The 24,988-nt window shown below is 45.1% G+C and overlaps 1 protein-coding gene and 1 pseudogene across 10 annotated transcripts in view; both read left to right on the top strand.

Annotated features, from left to right (window-relative positions):
• Positions 1-24,988, top strand: part of VPS35L (VPS35 endosomal protein sorting factor like) — a 1,435,757-nt gene that overhangs the window by 1,261,692 nt on the left and 149,077 nt on the right. The gene's annotated exons all lie outside the window — the stretch shown is intronic.
• LOC141101879 (5S ribosomal RNA) lies at positions 15,784-15,902 on the top strand (annotated as a pseudogene).

Raw genomic sequence — 24,988 nt, 5'->3', positions numbered from 1 at the left:
GTAATAAAAAGAAAGAATAGGAACACAGGACAACTACTTACTTTTTTGCAGCACTCTCCTGATCCTTCTGATCGTGCTCCCTTAATTTGAGGTCCTACCGCCGTTTCCTCAGTGGATCCTTGGATCATCATACCCCAAAATTCCGGTGCAGACTCTTCAGACTCTTTAGCCATGATCTTGGCCTTTCTCACATTTGGGTTGGGGTAAGGTCCATACTTCCCATCATAGTCCGCCCTTTTCAAGATGTCCACCATCTCTACAAAGGCCATATTTGAGGCCTTAAATCGCCTGCGGGATCATGACGTTTCTGGCTCCGGGCTTTCCTCCTCCTCGTTGCTGCTATTATCATGCATCTGCTGTGTCTTCGCCATGTGCTCTCCCCCACTGCGCCGAAAGAGAAGGGGCAGGGAATAGACTAGAAAGAACGTCAGGGGCGGGAGGAGTTTCACGCATACGCAGTGTATAAAAAGCGTAACACGCATGCGTCGTACGTACGATCTGTAAGCGGAGGAAGGAGTATCGGAAGTGCCACCCCGATTATAAGAATCAAACAAAGAGGAAGGCAGCGCTGGATGTAGAGCCATACAGCTGCTGTAAAGCGTTCTCATGCGTGTTGGAAAGAGGAGGCAGCAGGGAAGCCTGTGTTCACTGCTGTAGACCACTGATCTGATGAAGGAGCCGCATATGCTCCGAAACGCGTTACCGCCCCCTTCTCTACACTGACATCACCAACCTTGTGTGTCCCGCAGTGAATAATCACTTGCAGAACTGAGCGATATTAAATCATGGGGAAATTCGTCATCACACACTGATAGTGACGACAGCGACAATTCTGCGACTGAGCACTGAGTGATGTGCGAACTTGGTGCTCTATTGACTATGGTACGGATCACGCAGCGCCACCAAGATTCCCATTAACTGGAGCATCTGGTATGAAAGTAGACATTGAACATGACAACCCCTTGGCATACTTATAATTATTTCTGTCAAGGTTATTGAAAAAATTGTTACTGAGACAAACCGATACAAAGGGTAACAATTAGCTACTATGCATCGGAAGTTTCCAAGAAGCAGAAAGTGGAAACCAGTGACCAAAGATGAAATTTGGACATTCTGGGGCTAATAATACTTCAGGGAGTGGTTGGGAAACCCCTGCAGATGTGGTATTGGACAACTAATAAATTACTTGCCACTCCATTCTTTGGAACGGTAATGTCAGAGTACAGATTTTCCCTGATCATGAAATATTTACATTTCGAAATCAACAAAGGATTTGATGAAACTACTAATCCTGCACCAAAACTAAAGAAAATTTGGGAAGTATCGCAAATGATATTAAAGAGTTTCCAATGCAGCTATGTGCCAGAAAGATACATCAGCATAGATGAATGTCTAATGGCCTACAAGGCAAGGCTCAGCTGGGTGAAATACATTGCTTCAAAGAGAGCATGATTTGGTGTAAAATTCTACATGCTATGCGAATCGTCTACTAGTTACATTTTGGCTCGGTTGGGACATGGGTAAGCAGATTCGTTCCCCTCTTCCCCATGTATTGCATATTACCTTTGTTAATCTTGATGCTGTAACATAAACCTTATTTGCATTGTTCTTGTCCTTTGGTCAATCTCATTATATGTCTTCTTATCTGTTAGGCTCAGACTGTTTAGTCAGAATCAACTATCTCCAGATTCCCTCCTGATGAAGCGGTTTGTCCGCGAAACTAGTCGAGGAATATGATATCTGAGATGTCGTGCTGTACTGTATACTAATGATCCCATTGTTGACATACTTGTACTTGTATGTAGTTTTATTGTATGAATTTTGATTTGTCCCCTGCATCAATAAATTAATTTTCAATTTTATTACTACTGTTTTATGCCTTAAATTGTTACTAACGATTACTGTACCGTAATAGTCCAAACATGCCCCCACTTTTTTGGTCGCCTAACTGGGGATCAGGCTTCCAACCTCATTAGTTATTAATTTCTGGATGATGGTACATGTTTATTTTTGTCATTGTAATTTTTACCTATAGAGGCCACTCGCTTAGTACTAGCTACATTTGGAATTCAGTCATATATACTGGAAGATAAACAAAATTCAATCCAAAATACAGCAACTATGGAATGGCAACATCTTCTGTTCTTTCACTCATTGAGCCATTGCTAAATCAGGGCTATTGCATAACAACCGATAACTTTTATCCGTCTCCTGAACTTTATGAGTTTCTAATGCAAAACAAAACAGATGCCTATGGAACAGTTAGGGCTAACCAGCACAACATGATGCCAGTGTTTGACAATAAGAAGCTGAAGACTGGAGAAATGGTTGCCTGGCAGAAAGGCAAAATGATGGCACTGCGATGGCGTGACAAGAATGATGTGCGCCTAATGAGTTCAGTTCATAATACCTCCACTGTTATGGTATGCACAAAAGGTGGGAAAGAAATCATGAAGCCACAAGTAGTGATAGACTACAATAAGACCAAGGGAGGTGTCGACAGAGCCGACCAAGCAATGACATTCTAACCAGCAATGAGGAAACGGCAAAAGCAGTACTACAAGAAGATCTTCAGGCATGTTCTTGAGCAATGATTGTGGAATGCCTACATTCTGCTAAAAAAGTGACAAGCCTGTGATTCATTCTGACTTCATTTGGAAAGTTACCGAACGTATCTTTGTGAACCACCAAACACCATCAATGGCTGTGAATAGAGCTGGACATCATGCTGTTGGTGTTGTCAACCTTGGCGTTGCCTGACTGGTCATCACTTCGTGGACTACATCCCAACAACAGAGAAAAAGTCAGAACCTACAAGGATGTGCATGGTTTGTTGCTCGTAGCGAGATGACAGTGGAAAGAAAATCAGAAAGGAAACCAGGTTTCATTGCCCTGATTGTGGTGTCGGACTTTGTGCAGTCCCACGTTTCAAAATTTTTTTTATACCCAAAATGTTTACTAAACCAATATGCAGTGTCTAGTATAACAGTGACTAGTAATATTGCACCCTTGTTTGGACAAATTTCAGTGTTTTTGATTTAATTACATTATTGAAAAAAAGTATTATTAATATTATATTTTTTATAATTATTTATAGTTATTTAATATATTATATTTTATGATTTTGTGTTTCAAACTTTATCATACCCAGGAGGTCTACTAGACTCTTGTTTGGACAGATTTAAGTGAGTTATTCTTAAGAATTACAGGTCTACAATATAAAACAATACATTTCCATGCAAAACAATGTAACGCTTTGACATTCAAAAATACTGACATAATCAAACCACCAGGGAGGTTAAGTTCTGATATGGACCTGGACATTTGAAGAGATTTTGGGTGGGAAAGAACCTCCAACCCTGACTGTGGGTAGTGCAGTCCTGAAAGGGTTAACCCACCTGTGAGAGAGGCATGAAAAAGGCAGGAATATTGATTTTTCTAAGATGCCAATCTAAGAGTTTTTTTGAAACTATTGACACTCCCCGCTGACACCACTGATTGTAGAAGGGAGTTCCACATCCTTACCACTCTGACATTAAGGAACCCTCTATATAGTTTAAGGTTAAACCACTTCTCTGCCAATTTCAATGAGTGGCTGTGTGTCTTTTTAAGTTCCCTGAAACTGAATAGTTTTTCCCTATGCTACAATCACCGTTGAGGTATTGGATGGTGAAAGGCTGTGATTTGCAGCCTCTGTCCTCCCTAAGTACCACACGATAACTATTGAAGGGCAGTAGAAGAGGGCTAATAAAAGGGTATCGTTTATTTTACGTTGAAGGGATACTCCCTGAGACCCCTTCTAAGTGTTTCACAGAGCCTGCAGAAGTGGGATATTTGGAACCTACAAAACACATTTACGTAGTAGGTGAGGTTGAAAAAAGACACAAGTCCATCAAGTCAACCTGCAGTGGGGCAAAAAAGTATTTAGTCAGCCACCAATTGTGCAAGTTCTCCCACTTAAAAAGATGAGAGAGGCCTGTAATTGTCATCATAGGTATACCTTAACTATGAGAGACAACATGTGGAAACAAATCCAATCACATTGTCTGATTTTTGAAAGAATTTATTTGCAAATTATGGTGGAAAATAAGTATTTGGTCACCTACAAACAAGCAAGATTTCTGGCTCTCACAGACCTGTATCTTTTTCTTTAAGAGGCTCCTCTGTCCTCCACTCATTACCTGTATTAATGGCACCTGTTTGAACTTGTTATCAGTATAAAAGACACCTGTCCACAACCTCAAACAGTCACACTCCAAACTCCACTATGGTGAAGACCAAAGAGCTGTCGAAGGACACCAGAAACAAAATTGTAGACCTGCACCAGGCTGGGAAGACTGAATCTGCAATAGGCAAGTAGCTTGGTGTGAAGAAATCAACTGTGGGAGCAATAATTAGAAAATGGAAGACATACAAGACCACTGATAATCTCCCTCGATCTGGGGCTCCACACAAGATATCACCCCGTGGGGTCAAAATGATCACAAGAACGGTGAGCAAAAATCCCAGAACCACACGGGGGGACCTAGTGAATGACCTGCAGAGAGCTGGGACCAACGTAACAAAGGCTACCATCAGTAACACACTACGCCTCCAGGGACTCAGATCCTGCAGTGCCAGATGTGTCCCCCTGCTTAAGCCAGTACATGTCTGGGCCCATCTAAAGTTTGCTAGAGAGCATTTGGATGATCCAGAAGAGGATTGGGAGAATGTCATATGGTCAGATGAAACCAAAGTAGAACTGTTTGGTAGAAACACAATTCGTTGTGTTTGGAGGAGAGAGAATGCTGAGTTGCAACCAAAGAACACCATACCTACTGTAAAGCATGTGGGTGACAACATCATGTTTGGGGCTGTTTCTCTGCAAAGGAAACAGGACGACTGATCCGTGTACATGAAAGAATGAATTGAGCCATGTATTGTGAGATTTTGAGTTCAAACCTCCTCCCATCAACAAGGGCATTGAAGATGAAACGTGGCTGGGTCTTTCAGCATGACAATGATCCCAAACACACCACACGGGCAACGTAGGAGTGGCTTCGTAAGAAGCATTTCAAGGTCCTGGAGTGGCCTAGCCAGTCTCCAGATCTCAACCCCATAGAAAACCTTTGGAGGGAGTTGAAAGTCCATGTTGCCCAGCGACAGCCCCAAAACATCACTGCTCTAGAGGAGATCTGCATGGAGGAATGGGCCAACATACCGGCAACCGTGTGTGACAACCTTATGAAGACATACAGAAAACGTTTGACCTCTGTCATTGCCAACAAAGGATATATAACAAAGTATTGAGATTAACTTTTGATATTGACAAAATACTTATTTTTCATAATTTGCAATTCAATTCTTTCAAAAATCAGACATTGTAATTGCCTGGATTTGTTTCCACATTTTGTCTCTTATAGTTGAGGTATACCTATGATGACAATTACAGGCCTCTCTCATCTTTTTAAGTGTGAAAAATTGTACGATTGGTGGCTGACTAAATACTTTTTTGCCCCACTGTATGTGTGTGATTATATGTCAGTATTACCTTGTATATCCCTGTATGTTGTGGTCGTTCAGGTGCTTATCTAATAGTTTTTTGACACTATTGATCCCCCCCCCCGGTGAGACCACTACCTGTGGAATGGAATTACACATCCTTACTGCTCTTATAGTAAAGAACCCCCCTACGCAGTTTAAGGTTAAACCTCTTTTCTTCTAATTTTAATGAGTGGCCACGTGTCTTATTAAACTCCCTTCCGCAAAAAAGTTGTATCCTTATTGTGGGGTCACCAGTACAGTATTTGTAAATTGAAATCATATCCCCTCTCAAGCATCTCTTCTCCAGAGAGAATAAGTTCAGTGCTCGCAATCTTTCTTCATAACTAATATCCTCCAGACCCTTTATTAGCTTTGTTGCCCTTCATTGTACTTGCTCCATTTCCAGTACATCCTTCCTGAGCATTGGTGCCCAGAACTGGATAGCATACTCCAGGTGCGGCCGGACCAGAGTCTTGTAGAGTGGGAGAATTATTGCTTTATCCCTGGAGTTAATCCCATTTTTAATGTATGCCAATATTCTGTTTGCTTTGTTAGCAGCAGCTTGGCATTGCATGCCATTGCTGAGCCCATCATCTACCAGGACCCCCAGGTCCTTTTCCATCCTAGATTCCCCCCGATGTTCACCCCTAGTGTTTAGATTGCATTCATATTTTTGCCACCCAAATGCATTATTTTACATTTTTCTACATTAAACCTTATTTGTAGCTGCCCACCCCATTCATTTGTTCAGATCTTCTTGCAAGGTTTCCACATGCTGCAGAGAAATTATTCCCCTTCTTAGCTTAGTATTGTCCGCAAATACAGAGATTTAACTGTTTACCCCATCCTCCAGGTCGTTTATGAACAAATTAAATAGGATTGGTCCCAGCACAGAACCCTGTGGGACCCCACTACCCACCCCTGACCATTCTGAGTATTCCCCATTTATCGCCACCCTCTGAACTCATCCTTGTAGCCAGTTTTCAATCCATGTAATCACCCTATGGTCCATGCCAACGGACCTTATTTTGTACAGTAAATGTTTATGGGGAACTGTGTCAAATGCTTTTGCAAAATCCAGATACACCATGTCTACGGCCTTCCTTTATCTAGATGGCAACTCACCTCCTCGTAGAAGGTTAATAGATTGGTTTGGCAAGAACGATTCTTCATGAATCTATGCTGATTACTGCTAATGATACAGTTTTCATTACTAAAATCTTCTATATAGTCCCTTATCTCCTCCAAGAGCTTACATACTATTGATGTTAGGCTAACTGGTCTGTAACTCCCAGGAATGTATTTTGGGCCCTTTTAAATATTGGTGCTACATTGGCTTTTCTCCAATCTGCTGGTACCATTCCAGGCAGTAGACTGTCAGTAAAAATTAGAAACAATGGTCTGGCAATTACTTGACTGAGTTCCCTAAGTACCCTTGGGTGCAAACCATCCGGTCCTGGTGATTTATTAATGTAAAGTCTAATTCTAATTCTGTCCTATGTTAGCCATGAGGGTGCTTCCTGTGATGTGTGACAAGGTTAAACACTGCAGTTTTGGTTACTGAAGCCCCCCGATTCCCTCGTGAAGACTGAGGAGAAGAATAAATTCCATACCTTCGCCATCTTCCCATCCTTTGTAACCAGATGTCTTTCCTCATTCTTTATGAGGCCAACATGGTCTGGCCTTCCTTTCTTTAATCGTACATCACGGGACACAGAGCCATAGTAATTACTATGTGGGTTATAGTCCACCTTCAGGTGCTGGTCACTGGCATGCCCTAAACAGGAAGTTGCCTCCCTATATAACCCCTCCCACTACTGGGAGTATCTCAGTTTTTTCGCCAGTGTCTCAGGTGTTGGTCACGAGTGAAGATGTGCTGTGCTGAGCTCCACTGGAGCAATCCTTGCTGGGGCTAGCTATACAGCCGGATCTATTCAAAGTGTCGTTTAGGCCGAATTGAATGGTACCTGGGCCTCGTATCCGAAGAAACGAGGTTTTGCCTGTAACGCTTCTCTTTTTAGAGAGCTGGACCCCGGAATCCAGTACTTTTGGTATTAAGGCCATAAAGTTTTACTGGCAGGGTGCTTTTTACAGGTCCAGGGTTGTGGGTTCCCTGAGGGTCCCCGGTTCCTGAAGGTTTGTTAACGGAACCCACCGTGAAGGGTGAAGATTGGGTCTAGTGGTTTTACCACAGAAAACCCTGCGGCAGGAAAGGTAAGTGGAGTGTCTCCTTTAAAGTAAGTGTCACCACTGGGGGCTGTATGGAGCAAGTACCTTCTCATGCTTTGCTCAGAGATCACGCTGTGTCACAGAAGCAGCAGACTTTTTTCCTCCAGCTAGCAGGCAGACCTCCAGTAAGTTTGGGGGGTTTTGCTTCCTCCAGACACCCCCACCTGAGCTGAACTCTCCCCCTCTTCAAGAGGCTGAGTATAAGGGAGTACTAAAAACGATCGGCAATGCCGTTTTCTTTCACCGCCCCTACACGGCGGCGGCTTCTAGTTCTCCTCCACGCCATCCCTTGCTCACTCAGCCGATCCCGTCAGATCGGAGGCCCGTGCTTTTGCGGGAAAACTCTTTTTTTTTAAAAAGAAAGGAGGGGGCGTGATGCGACGTGGGGGTGGGGCTTAGCTCAGCGTTGGCATCCTCCAATGCGGGAGTGTGTTTTTTTAAAAAAAAAACTCCATTTATGCTGGCTGCAAAATTGTCGGAGAGACAGAGCAAAGAAGAGCATGAAAAAGGTTTTGGCGATACAGGCATTTACAATGTGCATCAGGCTGAGCATTAATAGCAGCGGCAGTAGCTGGACTATTGCTCAAGCAGTGGATGCAATTTCTTCTGGTAGTACCTCTGCTTTGTGCATCGGGCTATGGTCAGAAGGGGGGGGGTTGAAACACCACCAAAAAAGAGCTAAAAGGGTCTCCCTCAAGCTCGGGAAAGCCTACTCATCTCTACAAATGGCATCCTCCCCTGAGAGGGGGTGGCTGGTCAGAGTGAGCAACAGGGCAATGAAATGTCTGCAACTGTTTTTAACACTGCAGCACCTGTTTACTTTATGATGATTAAAAAAAAATAAAAAGTTTAGCGACTTTAATCGCATCCCATTGTGGGTCAAAATGCGACAGGTTCTCTTCCATTGCCCAGGACCCTCAAACTGAGGAACTATGGGCAGGAGAAGACGAATTCCCTTAGGGGACCGTGGTGAGGCTGATGACTCCTCTTCTGAGGTGCCAAATGTGGGAGGATCAGCTGTTCCAATCTTAAGATTGATGGTGCAATTTCTTGCTGAATGATCGCTCCATATTTATGTACCCTTAACTGAGTGTTTGGGTTCACTAAAGCCTCCTCAAGCTGTGCATGCCTTTTCCTGTCCATTCATTGCTGGAAAAGCTTTTTTTTGTATCTGAGAGGATCACCCAGATAAGCATTTTTTTCCCTCCTAAAAAGTTTTCACACATTATCCTATGGTGGAGGAAATTCACTAAGTAGGGTATACCAGCAATTAACGCTGCTATATCCTCTGTGAATAAGTTTGACTTGTCCGGCAGACAATGCTCAAATGCTTAGGGATCCAAAGGTTAAAGAAACAGAAAATTGTATACTTACCTTCCGTAATTTTCCTTTCCTGACGCATCCCATGGCAGCACACACAATGGGTTGTGACTCCGCCTCCACAACCTGATAGGACTGGTTAGCTATAAGTTTTAAAGAGGAGCCCACCGCTGTATTCTCAGCAACTATCACCTTAGAAGGGTGGGATTCCGTGTGCATCATGGCAGCACACACAATGGGAAATAACTCGCTACATGGGTGGGTGCTTTTAGAGCATTTTATTTACTCAGGTACAAGGTATAGAGGAGTTAGATTGAATGACTGATCTTCCGAACTCAACCGTAGTTAATTGAGCCGGATCTATTCTGTAGTGTGACATAAACATGGTTTTAGAAGACCAAGTTGCTGCCTTGCAAATAGTTTCCGCTGACACTCTGCAGTATGCTGCCCAGGAGGTGGCCACTGCTCTGGTCGAGTGGGCTTTTAGACCATCCGGTATTGGGAGTGATTGTATAATGTACGTCCTCTTGATGATTTTAATCAACCAAGTCGCTATTGTTCTTGGGGAAGCTGCTTGCCCTCTTCTAGGGCCATGCGGAATGACTAGGAGGTTTTAGACCTTCCTGAACGGTCCAGTAGCTTCAAGGTAGGAAACAATGGTAGACTTGACATCCAAGGGGTGTGGATGACCTTCATTAGAGAGGAAGACTGGAAGATTGATTTCCGAGTTAAAGTGGAAGGTAGACGCCACTTTAGGTATACATTGTTCTGAGGGTCTGAGGACAACTCTATCCGGATAAAGGACTAGATGTGGTTCTTTAATAGAGCATGCATCTCTGAAACTCTCTTGGCAGACGTTATTGCGATCAGAAATGATAGTCGGAGCGTCAGATCCCATAAGGATATTGATTCCAGGGGAAGAAATGGTTCTTTCGATAGAGCTTCTAAATCGGTGGACAAATCCCAGGTTGGAAAGACAGGTTTCCTGGGCGGCCTTATCTTCATGCATGCCTTTAAGAACTGAACTATGAGCGGGTCTAACGCCCATCTAGTTCCCATCATTGCCGACAGTGCAGAGACTTGTACTTTAAGAGTGCTCGCACCTAGGCCCCTTTCTAGGCCTAGCTGCAAGAACTCCAAAATATGATAGACTGAAGGAGAGAGCGGATCCCAAGAATGTTGCTGGGCAAACACGTTGAATCTCTCCCAGATCCTGTTGTACGTGCCATTTGTTGATCTTTTCCTGGCCTGTTGTAGTGTGGCCACTACTCTGAGTGAACATCCTTTATCCAGCAGCCTTTCCCTTTCAATCTCCAGGCCGTTAGGTGTAAATGTTCTGGTGATGGGTGCAGGAATCAACCCTGAGAGAGCAAATCCGGGCTCAATGGGAGCAGAAGCGGCTCCTCTGTGTTCAACTGTAATACAGTCGTGAACCAAGGCCTCCTTGGCCAGAAGGGCAGCACTGCTATGACCGTGGACGTTGAGTTCCTCAGCCTGGCCAGAAATTTGGCTATTAGGGGAATCGGAGGAAAAATATAGCCTAGGTGAAATTCCCATGGGTGGTGAAGGCAATCGCTCCCCGCTGCTGTCGGATAGTCGTTCCTCGCCAAGAATCGGAGACACTTGTTCTCTGGGGTTGCCGCTAGATCTATATCGGGACTTCCCCATTTGCGGGTGATGAGAGCAAAGGCTTGGGGACTGAGAGACCACTCGTTGTTCGACACAAATATCCTGCTCAGGTCGTCCGCTAGTTGGTTTTGTATACCCGGAACGTAGGTCGCCTTCAAGTCCGTCAGGTGAACCTGAGCCCACTCGAGTATGGGTCGCACTTCTTCCATGAGCGTTCTGCTCCTGGTACCTCCTTGTTTGTGGATGTAGTTTACCGCTACCGTATTGTCCATACGTAAGAGAACATTTTTCCCTGCTAGGAACGGTCCGAATGTTAGAATAGCCTGCCAGGCGGCTCTGAGTTCCAGGACATTTGGGACTATGTCCTGTGGGCGGAAAGACCAACGTCCCTGCGCTCCGTGATGTTGGTAATGTGCTCCCCATCCCTGGAGGCTGGCATCTGTCGTGACTATTTCTGGTAATGGAGGAACTATGGGACGACAGCGTGTCAGCTTGCTGACTTGTGTCCACCACCATGCTGATCTTTTTACTGCCTGGCTGATGATTATTCGCTGTTTCATTGAAGACACATTCTGGCAGGAAGATGTTCTGCCACCAAAAGGTTCTTTATTTTGTGAATCAATGGCCTTATCTTCTCTTGAGGCACCCCGACCGTACTGGAGCTGGTGTCTAATTCTGCGCCTAAGAAGATCATTCTTTGCGTTGGGACCAGACTGCTCTTTTTCCAATTTATTATCCAGCCGAACTGTTGAAGTGTGGAAATTAGAATTGCTCGATGTTGGAGGGCAATTTGCTGGCTGTCGGCCAGAAGGATGATGTCATCGAGTGCAACACCCTTAGCCCTTTTTCTGTTAGGAGAGCTATGATCGGTAGTAAGACCTTTGTAAAGGTTCTGGGAGCCGTCGATATCCCAAACAGAAGGCTTTGGAACTGAAAATGCTGGCGACCTATTGCAAAGCGTAGGTATTTCTGGAAGGTTTGGTGCACCGAAATATGCAGATAGGCGTCGGACAAATCGACCGAGAGCATCCAGTCCCTTGTTCCTATTGCTAGTAATATGGACTGGAGGCTCTCCATCTTGAAGGATTCAACTGAAATTGTTTCGTTTAGGTTTTTCAAGTCTAGCACTGGCCTCAAATCTCCCATCTTTTTTGCCACTAGAAAAAGCGGAGAGTAGAATCCTAAGCCCCTCTGCTCCCGAGGAACCTCTATGATTGCTTGTTCTTGAATAACTGGTCAGGATCTTTCATTTTGGTAGAGAAGATGGTGTTCTGGTCGGTCTGAAGTGATCTTTGGGAGGTTTGTGTTTGAATGACCATCTGTGACCCTCCTGGATGGTGGAAATCGTCCTGGAGTCTTTTATTTGATTTGCCCATGTCCGAGTAAATCGCCTCAACCTCGCTCCTACTATCGCGGGCTGGGCGTGCACGCCATCAAAATTACTTCTGCTGTTCTCCTGAATTGGAGACTTTCGGTTTCTGCACCCTCACAAAGGACGATTGGGAGTTTCGCCAATTTCGCTTGAATTCCCTCCCTGGTTTGTAAGATCTTGCCTCTCGGTATCTTTCTGGCAACTGGTGTCTAAATGGTGGATTTCTTTGTTGTTTGGGTCTTCTATTGGAAGGGATGAGGCCAGACTTCCCTCCTGTAACTTTTGAAATTGCTGTATCCAGTTTAGGACCGAATAAGTTGGTGCCGTTGTAGGGAATCCTACACCAGGTAGATTTAGAGGCCGCATCTGCGACCCATGATTTTAACCAGAGTGCTCTCCTTGACATTACTGAAGCCAACATCGCCCTTGCTGAAGATCTTATGATATCAACAGCCGCTTCAGCCACGAAGTCTCCTGCCAGGGTGAGTTCTTGCATAGCTGATGTGATTTTTTTCCTGGTCTGCTGCCTCCAGCAACAATTTTTCAATGTTGGCTGCCCAATAGATAATTGCTCTGCCGACCGCTGCCAGAGTGATCGTTGGTCTGCATGCTCCTCCTGCTGCTGAATAGGCTTTCTTAAGATCGAGGTCTATTTTTCGATCCATTACATCCCTAAAGGTCACGGCATCCTCGATCGGGAGAGTTACATGTCGCGCCAGACGCATTAATGAGGAATCTACTACAGGAGCTGAAATTAGAGGGTTTACCATTGGTTCCCTTAATGGGTAGAGTTTTGCTATCCTGTTGTTCAGACCAATTTTTTTTATCTGGTTTCTGCCACTCATCCTTTATTAACTCCTCTAGCTCTTCAATAAAAGGAAAGGTTTCAGGGTCCTTTTTCAGGTTAGGAAAATACTTTCTTAACTTGCGTGGTGCCTCCTTCTCCTCCTCCCAACCGATTGCCTCTTTTACCGATTTTGCGAAGGGATCTATAAGTGCAAAATCAAACGAAGTGGGCATTAGAATCTCGTCCTCTTCTGGGGACTCTTCCTGAAGAGTATGAGAGGCTGACGGGGAGAGATCTTGAGGCGTATAAGAGGTTGAAGCCACTGAAGCCTGTCTGATGGATTCGTGGGCTGCCACTTGCATGATTCTTTCACTGACTCTCTTATTATGTTGGATGCTTCCCTTGCATCCAATTCTTTTTCACGAGTTGCTTCTTCAAAACAGACTTGACAGACTAGTTTACCAGGTAGTGCTACTGCCCCGCAGACCCAGCAGGCATTGGCCGCAGGATGGGTGCGTTGGTCATCGCGAGGTTGACGGGATGAAGTCTCATCTCTATGGTGACGGGATGAGGTTCTTGACCGACTTCTTCTGGACTGGGAATGTTTTGAAGGTGATCGGTCCCTGCGTTTGGAGTGCGTTGACCTTGATGATCTGCCAGAGCTATCAAATGATATAGCATTAGTGGCAAGGCTCTCTTTTACTCCTCTTCACTACTTACCTAATGTTTGCCCCCCTTACCTTGTAGCCCGTGGATGGTCTGCTGGAGCAGCGGCCTCCATGAAAGGAGATAGAGTGTATCTGAAAGGAAGAAGTGTTTTTTTAAAAAAAAAAAACAGGAGGTGCCACAAAAATGCAGAGCTAGCAAGGTGGAAGAGTAATCCAAAACTTAGTGTCAGGGATAGCAAAAGGGGCACAAGGCAGCACTGTGGTGAGGCTCTGGTGCTCATAGAGGCTAAAATGACAGGATTCCCTGTTTTTAAATAAACCTCCGTTGCGGTGGCTCTGACGTCACACCTGCGCATGCGCAGTGGCCATTTGCGGCGTCCGGTGCTATCTTGGAATCTGGCGCGGCCGTATGCTGCCTATGTCAGATCCTGTGTGCCCTAGAGCCGGCACCATGCACAATAAGGAGACGCTGTGGGACTACAGCGCCCAGCGCAATAATTACACAGATGTGCATAAGGGAATGCTATATGTCAGGAGAGAGGGGGAGGAAAAAAGAAGGAAAAGAAATGAGACAGTACCTGGAGGCCGCTGCAGATGTCACCAAAAACCTTTGGTGAGATCCTTTTCCCTGAGATCACCAGAGTGGGGTTTCCCTGCATAAAGCTCTTTTAGAGACTGTACAGCCAGGGCTTCCAACTAGGAGAGGCTGAACCTAACTGGGGCGAAGCGATAAGGGGTTTCCAGCTTTTACCGGTCCAACCATCTAGGTGAGGAAAAAAAGGAGAATACAGCGGTGGGCTCCTCTTCAAAACTTATAGCTAACCAGTCCTATCAGGTTGTGGAGGCGGAGTCACAACCCATTGTGTGTGCTGCCATGATGCGTCAGGAAAGGTGGAATTCCTATTGAAAAAAAAAAACACTTTTTTTTTCTCTGGCAGATTGAGTGTCTCAGCCTGCGCTGACAGTAATTGTTTAATCATTGAGAGACCAGTTTAAACAGGTGTTCAAGATTATCCTGCTCAGCAGGCCCAGGAGGCAGCTTTATGTTTGCAATAGCTGCTATGAGAGATTCTATCCTTCAGGCCTTGTAAGAAGCTCCTGGCTAGTCTTCCTTTTTGAGGTGAAATAGCTATTTGGGGATGTTTTGGATAATACATCCAAAGAATTTCTAGTGGAAAGCACCTCTTTTGCCATTTAAGAAAAGGAGTAAATGTATTTTCGTTTTAAAGCTCCTTCTCCTGTGCCAGAGGCATCAGCCTCCAGGCAGTCACGGCGGCTTCCACCGTCAGGTTCAATCGAACAGAGGGAATTCTTCTGCAGTTCTCAAGGATCTGGCAGGAAGAGTGTCGAAACGAATGGGGGGTTTCCTCAATAGCTCCAGGGTACAAACTGGAGTTCCAAAAGTTCCCGTCTCCTCGTTTTCCTAGATCACACGTTTCTAAGGATCCAGAGAAAAAAAAAAGTGATCATGGGGGGGTCCCCATGTAAGAACAGAGGTTGGGGTTTGATTCAAACCTCTTTTTTCAGGGGCCAAATCCGAATGGATATTCTGGATCTCAAAAATCGAAATTCAATTCCTGAATATAACCACTCTTTTTTTCATATGGAGTCAATCCAAATCAGTTATCTCCATCCTACAAGGAGGAGAACTTCTGGCGTCAATCGACATCAAAGATGCATACCTCCATATGCCTATTTCCTCGCTCACTAGTAATATCTACTTTTCAAGGTGGAAAATCTTCATTTTCAGTCTGTAGCTCTGCTTTCCAGTCCAGCTACTGCACCTTGAGTGTTTACAAAGGTTCTGGCCCCTCTTCTAGCCAGATTAAGGGCCCAAGGTATAACGATTATGGTTTACCTAGTCGATCTGTTCTTGATAGACCAGTCCATAGCCCGCTTAGACCAAAGTATAGTCACCACATTCAACTGCCTGGAATATCTAGGTCAGATTCTCAACCTAGGAGAAATCTTCTTTAAAACCATGAAGAAGGCTAAAATACTTGGGTCCGATCATAGGTACACCCAGAAAAGGGTATTCTTACCCCAGGCAAAGATCAGCACCATAAAGGAACTGATTTTGGTGGTCGAAGCAAGATGAATTTCTTCTATTCAACTTTGCATGAGGTTGTTGGGAAAGATGGTGGCTTCATTCGAGGCCGTTCCTTATGCTTAGTTTCATTCAAGACTGTTGCAGTATCCTATCGGCTTGGAACAAAGGGTTCAAGCTCTACATTCCCAATGTGTCTGTCTCCAAAGCCTACGGCCACATCACCCTGATAGCGCCCGATCTTGTCTGATCTTGGAGGCTAAGCAGGGTCGGGCCTGATTAGTACCCGGATGAGAGACCACCTGGAAATACCAGGTGCTGCAGGCTGGGTGCGCCAGAGCCTCAGTTTATGGTTAATATCCAAAAATCTACTAAGGGGAAAATCCTTCCTTCAGTTACCTGGGAAGTGGTAACAACATATGCCAACCTTTTTTATTTAGGTTGGGGAACAGTCCTGAAAGAGGCAACTGTCCAAGAGAAGTGGCCCAGATCAGAAATGGCCTTACTGATTAACATTTTAGAAATTCAGGCAGAGCTCTTGGTCCTGAGGGCCTGAACGTTCAGTTTACGGTATTGTCCTGCCAGGATTCAATCCGACAATGCCACAGCAATGGCATATATTAATCACCAAGGGGGCACAAGAAGTTGTGCAGCCCAGAGAAAGGTGAATCATATCCTATCTTGGGCAGAAAACAATGTACTTTGCCTATCAGCAGTCTTCATTCCAAGAATAGAAAATTGGCAGGTGGACTACGTGAGTCGCCAGCAGTTGTTCCCGGGAGAATGGTTCCTTCACCCCGATATCTTCCTGTCAATATGTCAAAAATGGGGGATCCCGGACATAGATCTGTTTGCGTCCAGGTTCCAAAGAGAAATCAACAATTTTGTGTCAAGAACAAAGGATCTGCTTGCATGCGGAACAGATGCCTTGCTATTCCCGTGGAATCGGTTCTCACTGATTTATGCATTCCCTCCTATTCTGCCTGCGTCCACGACTTCTTCGCAGGATCAAGCAGGAAGGGAAGTCGTTGATTCTTATGGCCACCAGTGGGGCCCAGGAAATCTTGGTATGCAGAGATCGTGAAGATGGCAGTGGGGGCCCATGGACCCTACCATCACGGCCAGACCTTCTCTCGCAAGGTCCGGTGTTCCATCCTACTTTACAAACGCTAAATTTAACGGTCTGGCTATTGAGACCCACAGTCTCAAGAAGCGTGGGCTGTCAGGTTCAGTAGTTTCTACCTTAGTTAATGTAAGGAAGGATATATTATGGAGTCTGGGAAACATATGTCTCCTGGTGTGAAACCAGGAGTTGCACCCCAGGAAATAGGTCAAAGGTAGAATTCTTGACTTTCTGCAGATAGGGTGAGAAATAAGGCTGGCCTTGAGTGCTTTCTAAGCACAGGTCTCGGCCTTATCCGTATTATTTCAATGACCACTTGCTTCGCATTCTTTGGTTCGTAACTTTATTCAGGGGGTAACACGGCTTAATCTCCGGTTAGGTAACCCCTGAACCCTTGGGACTTGAATTTAGTTTTGTCAGCATTACAAAACAGCCTTTTTTTTGGGCCGATACGACGTATTCCCTTGGTCCTTTTTTGACAAGGAAACCATTTTTTCTGGTAACCATATCTGCTGCAAGAAGGGTATCAGAATTGACTGCTCTTTCTTGTAAAGAGCCATATTTTTATTGTTCACAAGGATAAGGTAGTATTGCGTCCTCATGCTAACTTTTTACCAAAGGTAATATGAGGTTTTTATCTAAACCAGGATATTGTTCTACCTTCATTCTTCCAGAACCCTGTTCTATGGAGGAAAAATCACTACATTCTCTTGATGTGGTGAGAGCAGTCAAGTCTACTTAGAGGCGACTGCTCAGATGCAGAAAACGGATGTTTTGTTCGTGTTGCCTAAAGCTCCTAAGAGGACAGGCAGCATCAAAATCTACTATTTCTAAATGGATTCAACAAGTAATCGCTCAAGCTTATGGTGTAAAGAGGTAGTTCTACCCTCTCTAATCGAAGTACACTCCTCTAGGGCTGTTAGTGCTTCGTGGGCAGTGCATCACCAAGCCTCCATGACTCAATTCTGCAAGGCCGCAACTTGGTCTTCAATCCATACATTTAACAGATTCTATCTGGTGGATGTACACTGGCCTTTGGGCGCAGTGTACTGCAGGCAACAGTATAAATCCTCTGATCTCATGGTGTCCTACTTTGCTTGTGTGGTTGTGTCTCCCTCCCCTCAGTTGGCATTGCTCTGGGACATCCCACATAGTAATTACTATGGCTCTGTGTCCCGTGATGTACGATTACAGAAAATAGGATTTTTATAACAGCTTACCTGTAAAATCCTTTTCTTTTGAAGTACATCACGGGACACAGAGGTCCCGCCCCTTCTTTCTAGTGTACACGTGTATTGCTTTGCTACAAAACTGAGATACTCCCAGTAGTGGGGGGTTTATATAGGGAGGCAACTTCCTGTTTAGGGTGTGCCAGTGTCCAGCACCTGAAGGTGGACTATAACCCAAATAGTAATTACTATGGCTCTGTGTCCCGTGATGTACTTCAAAAGAAAAGGATGTTACAGGTAAGCTGTTAAAAAAAATCCTATTTTTTCACTGTTTACATACTTAAAGAATTTCTTGGGATTTTTTTTGCTCTCCTCCGCTATGCGTCTTTCGTGTTCTGTCCTAATTGTACCCTTACATTTCTCGTACTCCTCCTGTATATCGCTTACTCTCTTCTGAGTATCCCTCCATACTCCTGTAGATCGTTTCCTCTCTTTCATTCTCCAGACTAGCTAGCACTGTAGGCCTGACACTGGCTCAGCCACGCCTAAAGCAAATGCCCTTCACAGGCAGGGAACATGGGCCCCTATGGTGTAGCAAAAAGAAAACAGTAAGTTCTGGTGCTAGCTGTCCCACATGCGGCTACTGATCCCCGTCAGCCCTCTTCAGACCTTACTGGCTGCAGCTGCCCGACTCCACTGCCCATGACACCATAGTCCTCTCCTCTGGTTCTGCACCCATCTCCAACTGCACTCTCCCAGTACAGGTGTGCCTCCCCAGTCCTCCCGACTGTGCATGTCACTCACCAGCCCTCTTGGCTGCAACCGATGGTTCCTCTCCCTGGAGATTTCCTGGCAGTACTCTCTCCCGCTGTCCTCTCTTGCTTCTCCTTTGCCTCCTGTCCAGGACACCTCCACATTTTCTTTGAAAGCCCTGTCCGCAACCGAGCCCAGGCCCAAGGTCACCCCCCAGACTGGAGAGCTCCCTCCAAGGCCTCAACAGCCTCAGTACTCCATCTCCAACTCCTCTACCTTACAACTTCTCCCAAACTGTGCTGACCCTGGGTATTAGAGGAGGCCTGCCAATTCCAAGTTGGGGCTTGGTCAGTACTCCTCAGAATACCCCAGGCAGCTCCACCTTCCCTCTCCTCCTCTCTTTCCAGAACCTTTTAGAGAGCTCTGGAAAGAAGAGGGAGGTCTTGTGATGCTGGCTGTGAATCACCCAGCTTCTACCCTGAGCCACTCCCAGCACAGATCAAACAAAAACAAACAGCCCTGGCTGCCAGCCAGGCCTGCCTAAATGTATCTACACTAACAACTCTCACTCTATCACCTACACTACTAGAGGGTTCCACTATTGGACGTTGGCTTAAGGGGGTGTAGTTTAATACAATCTGAGATGACTTGCATAGCGCAGAATGTGGTAATGTTACTTAGGGAATGTACAGTGCAGAGTGGACAGCGGTGGGTAATATATGCAGGAGAGGGGTGTGGAGTGTATGGAGGTGGGTAGTATGTACAGAAGAGGAGTATGGAGGTGGGTATTATGTGCAGGAAGAGTGCAGCGTGTGTGGAGGTGGGTGGTGTGTGCAGGAGAGGAGTGTGGAGTATACACTCCACACTCCTCTCCTGCACACACTACCCACCTCCACACATGCTGCACTCTTCCTGCACATAATACCCAGGTGGGGGTAGTATGTGCAGAAGAGGAGTGCAGAGTATATGGAGGGGGGTTAGTATGTGCGGGTGAGGAATGCGTTAGTATGTGTAGGACAGTGTCAGTAGTTCTTTATTTTTATTTATTTTTTAAATATATTTTTTCACAGTGCTTTTGGGGAAGGGGGACGGGGTATGGGGCGCTGGACGGCGTCAGTAGGGCAGTGGATGGTGTAAGTAGTTTTTTTTATCTTTATATATATATTTTTTTTTAATTTAATTTGTTCTTATTTTTTTTTCACAAAACTTTTTGGGGGGCTTGGGGCTCTGGACTGTGTCGGTGCGGGGGGGGGGGGGGGCTGGATGGTGTCAGTTTTTTAATTTTATATTTTTCTTACAATTACATTTTTTGATCATTTACTTTTACAATTTTATTTTGTAATATATATATATATTTTAATCAGCCCTGTTGGGGGCTTTGGTGAGATATCAGCGGTCTAAACAGACCCCTGACATCTCTCCTTTGAGACAGAGAAAAAGGCTGAGGACAGAGATTCCCCAGTCTCTTTCTCAGCATTGAAGATGAATGGACAGGAGACAGCAGCTCCTGTCCATTCATAAACTAAAGCATAGTAACACACAGGTCATGCTGCTCAGTTATCACAGGACATAGGAGCAATCGGTAGAAAAAATGCTCTCTATATCCTATTCAGAAAAGGAAGGGAGTGGTAAATGACATATTTACCGCTCCCTTCCTCCGCTCTCCATCCTGACAGCCGCGGGAGAGGAGGGAAGTCAGCTGTGTGGGACAAGGGGGGGCGCAGAAGGAAGACACAGCGAGCTGGATGAGGAGGAAGACACAGAGTGGGGCCAGAGAAGAAGGGGAGTGGTGGAGGAGATCACGGGCTCTGGAGGAGGAGGAAGACACAGGGGACGTTCAGGGATGATCGGTGCAGCGGGGGACAGCTGTGACCACCAATCTCCCTGCTTGGCTTTTCACCAGCCGCTTCTCCTTCTCTCACTCCCGCGACTGTCAGCTGAAAAGCCATGCAGGGGGATTGGTGCTCACAACTGTCCCTCCACCGCACTGATCATCCCCAACTGTCACTGGACAATGACATGTGTGCAGTAGTGACAGGGGGCCGTGAGCGCACTCTGCTTTTGCCCAGAACATGCTCTGCCTCTCCTGTGCGCGCTCTTTTCACTCCCCAGGCGTGAGGTCCATCCTCAGGGTGATGCCTGGCCAAGGGAAGTGTAGAGGTGGGCGGGGTGTCTGGTGACGTCACGACTCCGCCCACCGAGCACCGGCCAACAGCTCCACCCACTGAATCCAGAGTTTTGCAGGGCTCCAAACAGACAAAGGGGAGATATTTGAAAGGTAAGGATACATGCAGGAGGCATGTATATCCTTATAGATCAGCGCTATGGCAGTACTTTATAAATGATGTTGGGTTTACTTCCGCTTTCATTACCCAACAAAGTAACTTTAGTTGTAATCTATCCCCCCCATATGTATGTATGGACAGGTACGTGAGTACCACCCCTAAGTGAAAATGTCCAAATTGGGCCCAAAGTGTCAATATTTTGTGTGGCCTCCATTATTTTCCAGCATTACCTGAACCCTCTTGGGCTTGGAGTTTACCAGAGCTTCACAGGTTGACGCTGGAGTCTTCTTCCACTCCTCCATGATGACATCACAGAGCTGGTGGATGTTAGAGACCTTGTGTTCCTCCACCTTCCATTTGAGGATGCCCCACAGATGCTGAATAGGGTTTAGGTCTGGAGACATGCTTGGCCAGTCAATCACCTTTACCATCAGCTTCTTTAGAAAGGCAGTGGTCGTCTTGAAGGTGTGTTTGTTGGTCGTTATCATGTTGGAATACTGCCCTGCGGCCCAGTCTCCGAAGGTAGAGGATCATGCTCTGCTTCAGTATATCACAGTACATGTTGGCATTCATGGTTCCCTCAATGAACTGTCGCTCCCCAGTGCCGGCAGCACTCATGCAGCCCCAGACCATGACACTCCCACCATGCTTGACTGTAGGAAAGACACACTTGTCTTTGTACTCCTTACCTGGTTGCCGCCACACACCCTTGACACCATCTGAACAAAATAAGTTCATCATGGTTTCCTCAGACCACAGGTCTTACTGGTTCCAGTAATCCATGTCCTTAGTCTGCTTGTCTTCAGCAAACTGTTTGCGGGCTTTCTTGTGCATCATCTTTAGAAGAGACTTCCTTCTGGGATGACAGCCATGCAGACCAATTTGATGCAGTGTGCGGCATATGGTCTGAGCACTGACAGGCTGACCCCCTCCACCCCTTCAACCTCTGCAGCAATGCTGGCAGCACTTGTACGTCTATTTCCCATAGACAACTTCTGGACTGAGCGCGTGCATTCAACTTCTTTGGTCGACCATGGCGAGGCCTGTTCTGAGTGGAACCTGTCCTGTGCTGCAGCTCCGTTTCATCTCCTAATAGCCTCGGCCATCTTTATGTAGAGTGACAATTCTTTTTTCAGATTTTCAGAGAGTTCTTTGCCATGAGGTGCCATATTGAACTTCCGTGACTGACAAACACCCCAGCTGGCCCTCAGCCCTCATGGCTTCTTTCTTACCCTCTCCCCCTCCTACTCCCTCTCTTATTTTAAGACCCATTGTTCATTACTATGTATTACTATGCTATGTTACATGTACAGTGGGGACGGAAAGTATTCAGACCCCCTTAAATGTTTCACTCTTTGTTATATTGCAGCCATTTGCTAAAATCATTTAAGTTCATTTTTTTTCCTCATTAATGTACACACAGCACCCCATATTGACAGAAAAACACAGAATTGTTGACATTTTTTGCAGATTTATTAAAAAAGAGTCTTTTTGGGAAAGATGCAATAAGTTTTTCACACCTGGATTTGGGGATCCTCTGCCATTCCTCCTTGCAGATGCTCTCCAGTTCTGTCAGGTTGGATGGTAAACGTTGGTGGACAGCCATTTTTAGGTCTCTCCAGAGATGCTCAATTGGGTTTAAGTCAGGGCTCTGGCTGGGCCATTCAAGAACAGTCAGGGAGTTGTTGTGAAGCCACTCCTTCATTATTTTAGCTGGCTGCTTAGGGTCATTGTCTTGTTGGAAGGTAAACCTTCAGCCCAGTCTGAGGTCCTGAGCACTCTGGAGAAGGTTTTCATTCAGGATATCACTGTACTTGGCTGCATTAATCTTTCCCTCGATTGCAACCAGTCGTCCTGTCCCTGCAGCTGAAAAACACCCCCACAGCATGATGCTGCCACCACCATGCTTCACTGTTGGGACTGTATTGGACAAGTGATGAGCAGTGCCTGGTTTTCTCCACACATACCACTTAGAATTGAGGCCAAAAAGTTCTATCTTGGTCTCATCAGACCAAAGAATCTTGTTTCTCACCATCTTGGAGTCCTTCAGGTGTTTTTTTTTTAGCAAACTCCATGCAGGCTTTCATGTGTCTTGCACTGAGGAGAGGCTTCTGTCAGGCCACTCTGCCATAAAGCCCCAACTGGTGGAGGACTGCAGTGATGGTTGACTTACTACAACTTTCTCCCATCTCTCAACTGCATCTCTGGAGCTCTGCCACAGTGATCTTTGGGTTCTTCTTTACCTCTCTCACCAAGGCTCTTCTCCCCCGACAGCTCAGTTTGGCCAGACGGCCAGCTCTAGGAAGGGTTCTGGTCTTCCCAAATGTCTTCCATTTAAGGATTATGGAGGCCACTGTGCTCTTAGGAGCCTTAAGTGCAGCAGACATTTTTTTGTAACCTTGGCCAGATCTGTGCCTTGCCACAATTCTGTCTCTGAGCTCTTCAGGCAGTTCCTTTGACCTCATGATTCTCATTTGCTCTGACATGCACTGTGAGCTGTAAGGTCTTATATAGACAGGTGTGTGGCTTTCCTAATCAAGTCCAATCAGTATAATCAAACACAGCTGGACTCAAATGAAGGTGTACAACCATATCAAGGATGATCAGAAGAAATGGACAGCACCTGAGTTAAATATATGAGTGTCACAGCAAAGGGTCTGAATACTTAGGACCATGTGATATTTCAGTGTTTCTTTTTTAATAAATCTGCAAAAATGTTAACAATTCTGTGTTTTTCTGTCAATATGGGGTGCTGTGTGTGTACATTGAGGAAAAAAATGAACTTAAACGATTTTAGCAAATGGCTGCAATAAAACAAAGAGTGAAAAATTTAAGTGGGTCTGAATACTTTCCGTCCCCACTGTATGAATACATTTTATTGAATATAAAAGAATTCTTTGTTTACATTGCATTATGATATAGCGTTTTTAATATTATTACAGTTTACTTGCCAGACATATTTGCAGTCTGCATGCTTCATATAAAGTCCCAACCCTCCTTTCTTTTTAGTTAGTCTTGCAATTTAGGGATGGAGGCAACCGACTCTCTTGTCCTATGCCTCATAAAAAGTCCCAACCTTTCAGTTTCTTTAATAATCACTCTGGTATTCCAATAAAAGATTACTTTTGAGGACCTGATGGCAAAAATGAAAAGATTGTCCACTTTCATTGCGTTATTTAACCTTTGCAAGTACACTATTAGCAACTTAACAATGTGTAACAAAGTTTTCTTGCTGTGTATATAGTGACTCCTGTGAGGAATCTGAGTGAATGCTTCCCAGTTTTCCTGGAAACTGGATACCACCTTAGAATTGAGCTTTGGAGTTGGGCCTAGTATTTCTATTTTTGGTTAAAAAAAAAAAAGAAACATAAGGGTCCTTTACAGGAAAGTGCTACAATCTATAACACCCTTCTGTATGAAGTAGTTTCTGTCAGAAGAACTAGTTTTACTGTGAGGAACCTCAACAGAAATTAAACTATTGGAGCAAATGTGTTCTGTCCAAATTTTCAGAAGCACTTACATAATCAAGGACACCCAAGGAAGACAAAGACCAATGGAAAATTCCATGGCACCGTGAACCCATCTTGTATCACGGAGTCTTCTCATTTGTACCCTGCTGCAAATATTGTAAGCTGTACGTTCAATGGTGTCTCCCTAAGAACTACTGCTGGAATGAACCAATGAGGCCAATATTGGTTTGAGGCACTTGTTGGAAAATATTCTGCTTAACTGATCTGTTAATTTTGCTTTTCTGGCAAACAGACTGCCATTAACTGCCTGTAAGTGGCTCTCCACCCAGTGAAAAGTTTCTGTTGCAAGATGTAACAGGCAAAAAAATGTTGGTATCCCCTTGGTGGGCAATCTAGGCTACTGCCAGACTCCACTTTTCTGTTATACACTGGACTACATTGCCTAACTGAACTCTAATTCTGCCTTACTAAGAATTTAAGTTTGCTGTCTATACTTGCTTGTTTGTTTATTTTTGAAAGTGTCACTTATTTTGTATTATGCTGCCTTGGACAAGATCAAACATTTAACCTTATCCTGTTGCCCCCTCTTGCCCACAAGCTTGTTTTTTTCAGC

Source organism: Aquarana catesbeiana, linkage group LG06 (genome assembly GCF_042186555.1).
Source record: "Aquarana catesbeiana isolate 2022-GZ linkage group LG06, ASM4218655v1, whole genome shotgun sequence".
In the NCBI taxonomy this organism is placed as follows: domain Eukaryota; kingdom Metazoa; phylum Chordata; class Amphibia; order Anura; family Ranidae; genus Aquarana; species Aquarana catesbeiana.
The sequence above is the reverse complement of the archived record's forward strand: the minus strand, read 5'-3'. Positions and strand labels throughout refer to the sequence as shown.